Here is a 13,721-nt window from a genome sequence, read left to right on the forward strand (position 1 = left end):
GACGGATGATGTCCACGAGAAGCACGGGGGGGAAGGACTCCTGAGATGGTGAGAGCTTCCTTCTCTTTTGCCATAAATCTCCTCCCACTTTTACTATCAACTTAGGCTGTTACTCCGCAATCTGTCTTCGCTTCCCGCTCCTGCCTTTTTCTGTACAACTTTTCTCCAATTTGCTCTCACTTGCAGCTCATTCCTAAACCACCCGAGGCTTGTTTCCTGTTATCACCCTGCCTCCTTTTTCTGCCTTCTCCCCCCGACTGCTGCCTCTGGAGCCCCTCAGCCCCTCTTTTGGACCTGCGTCTCTTCTTCCACCCCTCCAGCGTCTCACTGGCTCACAGCAGCAGAGGCTTCTCGTCTCTACAGCTCTCTCGCGCTCTCTCTCTTTTCCCTGCCACCCCACTCCCCCCCCTTTGCTCTGCACTGCCTCAAATTCCCACTCTTTCTTCCTCCCACTCCCTCTCACGACTCTAACTCGCTGCCCTCATCTCTCCCTGTTTTTCTCTCGCCACTGCCAGTCCTTTATCGTCTTCTGTCATTGTAACGGTCCCACTCTTCTCGCTTTTCCTTGCCTTTTCGTCACTCCGCCACCCCTTCCTCCCTCCCGCTCCAGGAGGGAGAGCAGCTGAACTCCAATCAAGATACCAGTTATTAATCCGTGGTTAGTCAGAATGTGTGCCCACGTGACTCCCCCTGCCTGCGTCCTCATCTGATTACTCCTTACCCCGGCTCAGCCCTCCGCAATTAAATGCTGCTTTGGCTACCAGAGGGGGTTTTAGGGGAGGGATGCGGGAGGTGGAAAAGGGCAAATAATTGCAACCTACAAGATCAGGCATCAGCAGTTTGACAGAAACTACAAGCTGTCCAGCTATAAAGAGCCATAAACAGTCTCACGTTATACATCCCACTTGGGGTTTCTTTCTGCAAAGCCACTTGCATTTGTAAATTGTATTTTCAGCTTTCCTCTTCACACAAGTAGTAATTCTTGGCAGTGTGGATCAGATTTCTTGTGTCTGACAAGCCCAGCGATGCCTCCTAGGTACCCTCCTCGCTATTCATGCGGCTGCCCGCGTCCCACCCTCCCCCATGAAAAGATGGCATCACATCCCTGACAGTTTTGCTGTCACTCAGCAACGAGCAACTCAAAGCGTGTGTCATTCTGCAAGTCAGCACTCCAATGTATTCCTCTGCCAATGCCCTGTTGATATGCTTACATCCTGTGACACGTGCAGGTACATGAAGGGGAGGAGAATATAGATACCGGGGGGGCTAGTGGGGGGGATTGTAATCTGCAAACTAAGAAGATTCCCGCCTACATGTCGACAGACTGCTGTCAGCCAGTAATGACCGCTAGTCTGGATAAAAAAAACAATAAAGAGTAATAGAGCAGCTTCTCTTAATCCTGTGGAGCTTTCTTGTGCCGCACGGCATACTGGTGCATGCAGAGTGTGCACAAAGTCTGCCTCTGTGCTATCACGAGGATGCTCTATAGTGAATGACAAACTCACAATGAATGCATGCACTATAAAGTATGTACTCTGCTTTTGCACATGGAGAGATTCATATACACTTAACATGGGCTCGCTTTTGGCAGGCTATGAGGTTTTTGGGTGGCGCCTGGCTCTTGCGTTGGGCCCTGTTGGTGGCTGAGGTCCCCATGGTCTCCTGGGGGGAGCTCGATGGCATCCCCCTGATTGGGTCCCCTGCTGAACAGGCTCGCTGGCTTGGCCCCCCCCACCTCCTTTTGGTATACCAGTTGACTAACATGCATGTGATATGGTGTTCATTCACTAATAAGTTCGATAGACACACTATAGGCTTTAATTCCTTGTGCTGGGACCACTAATAATTTGACTGTTTTAATGTTACTTGTGCTCAAATATCTAGACACTCTCACTATTGTTCTACTGTGGTTCTCACCCCTACTCCCCTTGTCCACTCTGTCCCTCTGTCTGTCCGCTAAAGCCCTTCTCTGTCCGGGTGCATTTTCACTAAACATCAGAATAATTAAAAAAAATATATATAGGAATAAGCAGAGGGAGTATTTCTATTTTTCTACAGCAAAACTGTTTCAGCACAAAAGGCATATGCCGCTGAACAGGACAGGTTTAAAAAAAAAAAAAAAAAAAAAAACTTTCATCCATCTATTTTCTACAGGATACCACTTGTCTTCATGAGGGTCACATGTGTGCTGGAGCTTGTCCCAGTTGACTTTTGGTGCGAGGCATCATTCAGCCTGGTTTTTGCATAATATTGTTAACTGCATTAGTTCTGCTTTATATCAAAATAACTCAAGCCAATAAAACAGCAAAGCTAGTGATGGCCAAAGACTTTTGCACAGCACTCTATATTTATTGCTCTTTTTAGACCTTGAATTTATGTCTTTTGAAAGGCTCTATTTTCCTCCAATCAGCCGGCATCTTGGAAGAGGTCCTTAAATAACACGGCGGCGAATGACACAGTCATGGGAATAATAGTTAGCTGTCTCACTTCAGTCCATTTCAGGTTGGCTGAGCAGCCTCTCTGCTCAGGTTGCCTCCTGTTCTTCTATTATGTTAATGTGTCCAATGTCTGTGACTGATGGGGCTGTTGACACAACACAGCTTTCAACTCAAATCTGAAACTGATTTTTAAAACTTTGTGATTTTGGTTAGTCAGAGTTTTCTAAAAGTCTCTTCTCTTCATTTTGGAGCATTTCTCTTGACTGCACCTGTTCCAGTACGTTCACGTGGATGGATCCGATTTCAGTCTCTATGTGCTGAGATCTGAACTTAAACTATGCCAGCAATGGGACTGTTTCTTTAACTAATGCAATTTCAAATTCGCCTCAGAGGACCTTCGAAACTGGCCCACAATAATGTCAGCATTTGTTCATCCTCTGATTGGTTGGTGAGAGCAAAACTGTTACAGCCAGGTTCGACTTGCAAAACACGTCTGCAGCAATCTGCACACCTTAATAATTTTGTTACCCCCACGATGGCTGACAGGCGAAGCAATTGACTTGTTCTCTGACACACAGTACTTTAAAATCCAATTTTAAGGTGGATCTTTCCAGAAAACCTAGAGATCGTGAGCTATCGTTTTTTGTACAGTATTGATGGTTTCTATAATAAGTGATAGTGGTTGTATTAAGAGGTGAATTAAATCGGGTCAGTCCCCACTTAGTACCAAATGCACGGCCGACCACCAACTACTGGTAGATTTGCCAACTCCTGAGAGTCCCTGCTCTGGGTACTTTCGAAAGGTTTAGGAACTTTTAGGGTGGGGTCTGCAGCGCTGAACATATCTGATTAGACGACTACTCACAGCTTTTTATTTCATCCATCACATTTGACAGGTCTACAGCTGTCAGCATACTCACGCCTGGATGGACAGCGAGGTGCAGGCTCTAGTCTCCTGACCAAAGTACTAACAACTATAAGTAAGGTACATGGGTGAGCTGGAGGATATCCCCGCTGACTTTGGACAAGGGGTGGGGTACACCCTGGACTTGATGCCAGCCATTTGCAAGGCACATATAGAAAAACAACCATTCAGACTCACATTCACGCCTATGGGCAATTTAGAGTCTTAAATTAACCTAACATGTATATTATTGGAATATGGGTGGAAGGGTTTTCTCTGCGTACTCCTTTTTGGGCTACCTCCCATGTCAGATCCGTTGCCAGACCTCCGTCCTAAGGGGGGCACATAAAATGTATCACATTATTTTTATCCTACAGTCACAAGCCTATATATTTTTGATAATCCAAAAATCTTACATTATTCACAAAGCACTGACACACGTCATCATCATATTAAACCTAACCAAGAGTAAGTATGGCCGACTACAACACCAGTCCGCATAATTTAGGGCAACGGTATCAATATCTACAAAACACTTGAGTGTTCATCTTCTGAGATTGAACACCAGAAGCATCTCTCAAACTGAAAAACCACTACGGCGATTGCAGTTTAAGGGATCAACAGAGGGACATGCATTGCCAACATACATGCACACAGATGAGGGCGCACACACTTGGAACCGACTTTGAGTAGTGCTTTAAGATAGTGTGAGGTGGCGTCTCTCCGCGCTCAACCTCTTCATCAACGCATCCTTCCGAACAGTTTGAAATTTTTGAGTGAGCTCCTTTTCAAAAGCAAGCTAACTCACACGGATCTTCCGTCTGGGCAGCATACTCCGCTGATGAAAAAGAGTTTTTCACACATTGCCGTGGAAGCGCCTAAAGTCAAGGCAAGGTTGCAGGCTGTGACAAACGAAGTCGGCATATAGCTTGGAGTGCACATTTGAATGTGCTAAGTAGCTATTATTGATTTTGCATCTTTGAGATGAACCGGGGTGTCAACCATTGTTTTTCTGCAGGAACAAATGGCAGGCCACAATATCTTCCGATTCAATCACATCAGTCCCAGCTAATACAACTATAGGTAATAATCAGTGTTGGGGAGTAACTAATTACATGTCACGAGATTACATAATTTAATTACAAAATTTATGTAAATGTAATGCATTATATTACCGAAACAAAATGTGTAATTAAATTAGTTGTTTGTGGAAATTTCGATGATTATAAATTTTAGTTACACTTGAAAAAAAGCCAGTGTGCATGTTCTCCCTGTGCCTGTGTGGGTTTTCTCCGGGCACTCCGGTTTCCTCCCACATCCCAAAAACATGCATGGTAGGTTAATTGACAACTCTAAATTGCCTGTAGGTGTGAATATGAGTGCGAATGGTTGTTTGTTTAAATGTGCCCTGCGATTGGCTGGCAACCAGTTCAGGGTGTACCCCGCCTCCTGCCCAATGATAACTGGGATAGGCTCCAGCACGCCCGCGACCCATGTGAGGATAAGCGGCTCAGAAAATGGATGGATGGATGGATAAAAAATAGCCGGCAGGGTGGGTGACTGGTTAGCACATGTTCCTCATAGTTTTGATGTCCCGGGTTCAAATCCAGCCTCCTTCTATGGAGTTTGCACATGCCGTGCCTGCATGGGTTTTCTCCAGGTACTCAGATTTCCTCCCACATTCCAAAAACATGCATGGTAGGTTAATTCAAGACTAAATTGTCCTTAGGTGTAAATGTGAGTGCAAATGATTGTGTGCCCTGCAATTGGCTGGCAACCAGTTCAGGGAGATCAGAAATTAAGTTGTGTGTAATAATGTGAAATGACAGGGAAAACGTATTGAACACATGAAGAAAGGGAGGTGCAAAAAGGCGGAGGAGGAACACTGGAACCTTGTCACCTTGACCATTTCCTCCTCGAGCAGCGTAGCATGTGTTCTAGCGTGCAAGTGTGTTGGCTCAACTGAACCACCTCTGCAGAGAGACAGATTCTTCCTCGACTTGACTTGTGAGCAGATATATATAAAGAGAGAGAGAGAGAGAGAGAGAGAGAGAGAGAGAGAGAGAGAGAGAGAGAGAGAGGGGACACTGGCAAACACTACAAGTAAGCAATGGTTTGAAGGGCGAAGGTAACATGTCTGGTTACATTTGGTGTGCAAAATCCCTTTTATTCACAGTGTGAACACCTTGGAGAACTTGCTGTAAAAAGCAGTAGCACAAGTGGAAATAAGTGAAAGGGATAGAGGTTTTACACTACTTTGTCGGTGATGACACAAAGAGATCAGTGGAATTTTGTACAAAAGAAATGGTGCGGCATTGATCTTTAATTAAGCTACATAACAGGAAAATTACATTTCTTTTCCAAAGCATTAAACCACACAGACATGAACTAGTCTACAATGATGCACCGTAAAACTTTTAATGAGCTTGCAGCTTCAAAGAAATTTCTTTCCCCTACCTCATGGAAAGAATTCTTTGGGCAGACAGATTTGGTCCCAAAGTCAAGAACTTTAGGCAAAGGGCACCACTTCCCCACATAGCAAATATAGGACAGGAACAGCAAATCAGACAGACGCATCCATCCATTTTCTTCCGCTTATTCAAAGTCGGGTCGTGGGGCTAGCAACTTAAGTAGGGAAGCCCATACGTCTCTCGCCGCTTTGTCCAGCTCTTCCGGGGGGAATGCGAGACGCCAGCTGGGAGACGTTGTCTTTCCAGGGTGTCATAGGTGGTTCCCAGGGTTTCTTCCGAGTGGGATGTGCCCGGAACACCTCACCAGGGAGGCGTCCAGGAGACAACCTCACCAGATGCCCGGGCCATCTCATCTGCTCCTCTCGATGCGGAGGAGCAGCCGCTCGACTTTGAGTCCCTCCTGGTTAGTCGAGGTTCTAACCCTAGCTCTAAGGTAGAGGCCTGACACTCTGCGGAGGAAACTCATTTCAGCCGCTTTTATGCTTGTGACCGTAGGTGAGGGTGGGAACGTAGATCGACCTGTAAATCGAGAGCTTTGCCTTTCGGCTGAGCTCCCTCTTCACTACAACAGACCGATACAAAGTTCGAATTACTGCACCAATCCGCTTGTTGATCTTCCGCTCCATTCTTCCTTCAGTAGTGAACAAGACCCCGAAATACTTGGGGCAGGATCTCCTCTGCGAGAAAAGGAGGGAGGGCACTCTTCCAACTGAGGATCAAGGCCTAAGATTTGGAGGTGCTTAATCGCATCCCAACCACTTCATATTACGCTGCAAACCGCTCCAGCAAGAGCTGAAGATCACGGCTTGATGAAGCCAAAAAAAAAACACATTTGCTAAACCAGATGCCCTCAACACCTCAGCTGCACCAATAAATTCCCTCCTTGAACAAAATGACACAAAGTGACAAAGGTCAGCCTTGATGGAGTCTAACCTTCACTGGAAACAAATCAATGTGGAACAAACTGACACCAGTCGTACAGGGATAGAACAGCCCATATCAGGGGGTCTGGTACCCCATAATGTCGGCACACCCTCACAGGACTTACGGAAGGACACGGTCTAGCAGCTTCTCCAAGTCCACAAAACACATGTAGACTGGTTGGACGAACTCCCATTCACCCTCCAGGAACCCTGACGAAGGTATAGAGCTGGTTCACTGTTCCACGGCCAGGACAAAAATCTGCTCCTGAATCTGAGATTCGACTTTCCGACGGAACCGCTTCTCATGAACCCGTGAAAAGATCTTACTAGGGAGGCTGAGGAATGTGGGCACTCTGTAGCTGGAAGACTCCATCCAGTCTCACAACCACTCTAGTCCAGAGGCGCTGTCCTGAACAGACACAAAATAAGGTAATTACTCCCAAAACAAGACTGTAACTGACCATTTTATTTGTACACATAAATTAATTGCTATATACTTGTGTTTACCACATGGGTTCAGAGCTCGGCTTCAGCCTTTCTGTGTGGAGTGTGCGTGAAGAAAATGGTTCTAATATGGCGCATTGGAGGGGTCCAAAGTCATACTTTTCCTGCACTCCTTTTTTCTCACTTCACTCGAGTGGCGCAATCTCCGAATCCCGCTCGCAACTCAAATTTTTGCTTGCAACAAAATGCAAAAATGTAAAAAATTGAATTGACTAAGCAACCACTCGTAACTCGAAAAACACGAGAGTTCGGGTACTTGTAACTCAAGGTACTAGTGTACACACTTTTTTTACACCACAGCACCATCTAGTTTATCTATTGGGGCACATTCCTGCTTTCCCTTAAAAATGCAGTCACCGTTGAAAGTTTGTAGAAAGTGCTGTTTTGCTACATTAAAAATCAAAGTGAACAGATGCTTTCTTCCCCCAAGTGTCCAGTGTGGCATTGTTGATTATCCTCTTCGGCTCTGTTCTGTGTGTAAGCACACTGCACCAGCAAAGACGGTACACACCCACGCACACGCAGGAGAAGTGTCTTTGCTGTCTCCTTGTATATTTTTGTGTTGTTTGTTTTCGGGAACCCCCCCCCCCCCCCCCCCCCACACACACACACACACACTGCTCCCTTTAGTCGCCGTGCTTGTGATCGTTGAACACGTGTGTGTATGTATATATATATACACATATATATATATATATATATACATATATATACGTATATATACACATATATATATATATATATATGCATATATATATATATATATATATATACATATATATACGTATATATTTTTATACATATATATATATATGTATATATATATATATATATATATATATATATATATATATACACATATACATATATATATATATACACATATACATATATATGTATACATATATACGTATACATACATATATATATATATATATATATATACATATATATATATATACATATATATATATATATATATATATACACATACACATATATATATATATATATACATATATATATATATACATATATATATATATATATATATGCTTGCATATCTATATATATATGGCATATCTATGCATATATCTATGCATATCTATATATATACGGCATCAGGTTGTCTCTGAGGACTCACTGGAGAGAGCCAAAGAGAGAGATGTGGGGGACACCAAAAAGAAAGCGATAGGGATTGTGGTGGAAGAGAGGTTTTAAAAAAAGTAGAGTTTTGCAAGACTTCTAAGTTGCAAACAGATTGCCGTTGCTGTGCTTGCCAGAGGGGAGAGTACCTTTAAGCATACGGGATGAGAAATGATGTGGCGGGACTACAAAAGCAAAGTAATACATGAATAAGCGTTCACATTTGCTCTGCAGGGGCAGCTCACCTCATCCAGGTCGCTGTTGAGGAACATTTTGCAAGTGCTTAGGAGGTCAGCATCTTACAGCCTGTAAAAAGAATTTTTGGAAAGCGCGGCTGCACCGATTGAGATGTCAGCCTTGACACTGGGATTTGCATAGAAATGAGGAACAAATGAGAAATAAAAAAACTGGCTGTGAGGGGATGATATCAAATTGTGACAAAATGTTATCCATATTGAATGGAACCTCATAGTCCTCTCGCACTTCATATTTGACGCAGCAAATATTAATCTGCTTCTGGCCAATGTCGCATCAATGGAGGCCGCCGTGGTTAAGATTATGGCCTGTGACCAAAAAGGTCAATTCCCTAGACTGGCAAACGCATATAGTGAACCTCAGTTTAGCGCAGGGGATATCTTCCAGACCCACTCACAATAGGTGAAAATCCACAATCCAAAGAGACCATATTCAAAAATAATATGTACTTTTATAGTTTTACGCTAAAATTACTCAAGCACAGTCCACCCCTGTACATCGGAGGAGCAGCAGTGCAAGCGGTCGCCATCTCCAAGTACCTTGGATTCCACCTTCCAGAGGACTTCACCTGGAGCCAAAACACTTGCTATCTGCTCAACGAGGCGCATCAATGTCTCTATTTCCTCCGGAAGCTGTGACGTGCCAAACTAGAGAGCTGTGTCTTGAGGACCTCCTACAGATGTGTGGTGGAGAACGTCCTCAGCACCAGTATCACGGTTTGGCACAGCAGCTGCTCAGCTGCAGAGAGGAAGGCATTGCAAAGGCCAATAAAGGCAGCTCAGAAGATTGTGGGGGTGGGAGCCTCCCCACCACCGCAAATATATTCAGCAGATGCAGGATTGAGTCCTCTGCATCAAGGACTCAACCCACCGCACACCCTCTCTTCGATTCTCTCCTCAGACAGAAGGCTACGGAACATCCGGTGCAGGACCACCAGGCTGAGGAAAAGCTTCCGGAAGCTGTCAGACATTAGACTCAAACAGTACACTTCATCAGCCACCCCATGCCAAGTCACCCCTGCACAATAAACACTTTCTTCTCTTTCAAGTACAAATGACCATGTAATTATCAAGTCCAATTCAACCCTTTGCGTTTATATTTCTGTTGCTGCTCTTGCATCTTTGCACACACTCACAACTGGGGATAAGCATTCCTTGTAATTGTAGTTTATTTTTAACTTATTTGTTATTGTGTTTTTATTTCACAAGTCTTGGGACTTATATGGCTTATCTGGGACCTTGGGTATTGAATTTCATGCCACATCATGTAAATGTGTGTTGGTATGACAATTAAATTCCTTGAATCCTAACCTTATTGAAACACACTTAAATACATTTTAAATGTATTGGAAGACACAAAACATTGCTCCGTCGCTAAATATATTTAACTTTAACATCCGTAAACTAATTAGATAATTGTAGGTGGGTTTCCTAATTAATACAAAATGTACTAGCGGGGCGGCACGGTGGACGACTGATTAGAGCGTCAGCCTCACAGTTCTGAGGACCCGGGTTCAATCCCCGGCCACGCCTGTGTGGAGTTTGCATATTCTCCCCGTGCCTGCGTGGGTTTTCTCCGGGCGCTCTGGTTTCCTCCCACATCCCAAAAACATGCATTAATTGGTGACTCTAAATTGCCTGACTGTGAGTGCGAATGGTTTTGTTTGTTTGTAGGTGCCCTGCGATTGGCTGGCAACCAGTTCAGGGTGTACCCTGCCTCCTGCCCGATGACAGCTGGGATAGGCTCCAGCACGCCCGCGACCCTAGTGACGAGAAGCGACTCAGAAAATGGATGGATGGAACATGGCTGCCACGTAGGCACAACAATCAGCCGGGCTGGCTTATCTAGTGTTAATACCTATGCCCGGGAAGCCCAATAGAAGACGTGTGAGGTCATGTGTTGTTTGATTGGTGAATTAGACTTAAACGTCACGAGGCTTAAATTGGATTGGCGCAAACAGCGCCCGATGTAGAAGTCGAAGTCTCGTGCACAAAATAGTTGATAAATAAGCAATAATTGATATATAAAAGTAGCTCTCAACATTTAGATCATTGTAACAGAGTAAAAGTACCGTTACTTCTTAACAGCAGAAGTGGCGGAAGTTTTTTGTTCTGGTCTCGTCAACTTCTATGACTTATCCAAAGCAGGTCCCGAGCGCAGAGGCGGAACCAAAGGCCAATGCGCTCCCATAATTGTCCGCCGCGGAGTAATATTCAGAAATTACATCTGTATGTGGATGGTGGATGTGTGGAATGGATGTGCACAAAACGTTTGATAAATAAGCAATAATTGATCAATAAAAGTGGCGAGCAACATTTAGATCATTGTAACGGAGTAAAAGTACCGTTACTTCTTAAAAGCAGAAGTGGGGGAAGTATGTTTTTCTGATCTCGTCAACTTCTGTGACTTATCCAAAGCAGGTCCCGAGTGCACAGGCGGAACCACAGGCCAATGCGCTCTCATATTTGTCCGCCAGGGAGTAATATTCAGAAATTACATTTGTGTGTGGGTGCTGGATGTGTGGAATGGATCTAGCTGCCAGCGTTCAATGACCCGCATCCAGGAAAAACTCATCGGATCGATACGATTCACGTAAATGGCCTATTTTGAGTTCAAAACGGCGAATTTCACCGAAAGGTGACTGGTTTGCATGTATGCAATATTTGTCATTTTAGTGTTTTTATTACATCAATCATGAAATAATTGATGTAATAACTTGTACTTTGGGTGGACTGAGCCAATGACCGAATTTTGGAAAGTACCCTTCTGAAATTAGATCAAACTTTTTCAACCCTGAAAAAGACCATTTTTACGACCCCAAATAATAACATTATTATTATTATTATTATTATTATTCCACCCATCCACTTTCTTCCACTTCTCCAAGGTTGGGTCGCGGTTGCAGCAGCTTAAGCAGGGAAGACCAGACTTCCCTCTCCCCAACCACTTTGTCCAACTCTTCTGGGGGGATCCTGAGGCATTCCTGGCCCGGGAGACATAGTCTCTCCAGCGTGTCCTGGGTCGTCCACGAGGCCTCGTTCTAGTGGGACGTGCCTGGAACACCTCCCCAGGGAGGCATCCTGGGAGCATCCTAACCAGATGCCCGAGCCACCTCATCTGGCTCCTCTCGATGCGGAGGAACAGCGGCTCGACTCTGAGCCAGGCTCTCCCTTATCTCTAAGGGGGAGCCCGGACACCCTGCGGAGGAAACTCATTTCGGCCGCTTGTATCCGTGATCTTGTTCTTTCGGTCACGACCCACAGCTCATGACCACAGGTGAGGGTAGGAACATAGATCGACCGAGAATCGAGAGCTTTGCCATTTGGCTCAGCTCTTTCTTCACCACGACAGACCAATACAGAGTCCACATCACGGCAGCCACTGCACCAATTCGCCTGTCTAGCTCCTGCTCTATTCTTCCCTCCCTCGTGAACAAGACCCAGAAATACTTGAACCCCTCCACTACAGGTAGATGCAGGATCTCTTCACCGAGCCGGAGAAAGCACTCCACCCTCTTCCAACTGAGGACCAAAGTCTGTGATTTGGAGGTGCTTAATTTCATCCCAGCCACTTCACACTTGGCTGCAAACCACTCCAGCGAGAGTTGAAGGTCACGGTTCGATAAAGCCATCACAACCACATCATCTGCAAAAAGCAGAGACGCAATGCTGAGGCCACCAAACCAGACCCCCTCAACACCTCGGCTGTGCCTAGAAATTCTGTCCATAAAGGTAATTAACAGAATCGGTGACAAAGGGCAGCCTTGACTATGTCCAACTCTCACTGGAAACATATTCGACGTATTGCCGGCAATGCGGACCAAACTCTGATACCAGTCGTACAGGGACGGAACAGCCCTTATTAGGGAGTTCGGTACCCCAGTTTTCAGGAGCAGCCTCCACAGTCCTCCCTGAGGGACATGGGCGAATGTCTTCTCCAAGTCCACAAAACACATGAAGACTTGTTGGGCAAACTCCCATGCACCTTCAAAGACACTACTGAGGGTGTAGATCTGGTCCATTGTTCCATAGCCAGGACGAAAACCACACTGCTCCACCTGAATTTGAGATTTGACTTCCAGACAGACCCTCCTCTCCAAAACCCCTGAATAGACCTTACCAGGGAGGCTGTGCAGTGTGATCACCTCGTAGTTGGAACACACCCTCCGGTATCCCTTCTTAAAACAGGGGACCACCACCCCAGTCTACCAATCCAGAGGCACTGTCCCCGATGTCCACGCAATGCTGCAGAGGTGTGTCAGCCAGGACAGCCCCACAACAACCAGAGGCTTTAGGAGCTCCGGACGGATCTCATCTACCCCGGGCCCTGCAACCGAGGAGCTTTTTAACCAACTTGGTGACCTCAGACCCGGATAGGCGAGCCTGCCTCAGACTCTGCTTCCTCTTGGGAAGGTAGATTGAGGAGGTATCGAAGTATTCGGCCCACCGACTCACAATGTCCCGAGTTCAGGTCAGCAGTGCCCCATCCTCACTATACACAGTGTTGATGGTGCACTGCTTCCCCCTCCTGACATAATAGTAGGTCAGTCACTCGTGCTCTAATTACCGGTTTTCTCCGTAAAAAAATACAGTGCTGCTCCGCCTCTGGCTAGCGGGGAACATGGCTAGTGAGGGAAGTTAGTGGAAGTGAGTGAGGGAAGAATGGAGCGGGAGATAGACAGGCGGATCGGTGCAGTGTCTGCAGTGATGTGGACTGTATCGGTCTGTCGCGGTGAAGAAAGAGCTGAGCCAAAAGGTACAGCTCTCTATTCCCGGTCGATCTACATTTCTAAAATGCTGCGCCAAAATCATTATGGTGGTAAATCGGAGAAGGACATCTCTGTAACTACTATGGCAACCCCAGATTACCTACTTTAGTGGTCAACGAAAATGGTGGACCAGCCAGGACACCTCTTATGTTGACTTCCTGTTCAGAGTTAAGTACAGTGCATGAACAAACAGACATTTTACAGCAGAGATGAGTTTTGTTACTGATAAGAAAGTTTATTGACTGGCTTGGCCTCTTTAGATTCTGGCTGTGTCTTCATTGCTTCCATTTCTTTATCGGACAGAAAGCAGTT

The sequence above is a fragment of the Phycodurus eques genome, chromosome 8 (assembly GCF_024500275.1).
Source record: "Phycodurus eques isolate BA_2022a chromosome 8, UOR_Pequ_1.1, whole genome shotgun sequence".
NCBI classification, from domain to species: Eukaryota; Metazoa; Chordata; class Actinopteri; order Syngnathiformes; family Syngnathidae; genus Phycodurus; species Phycodurus eques.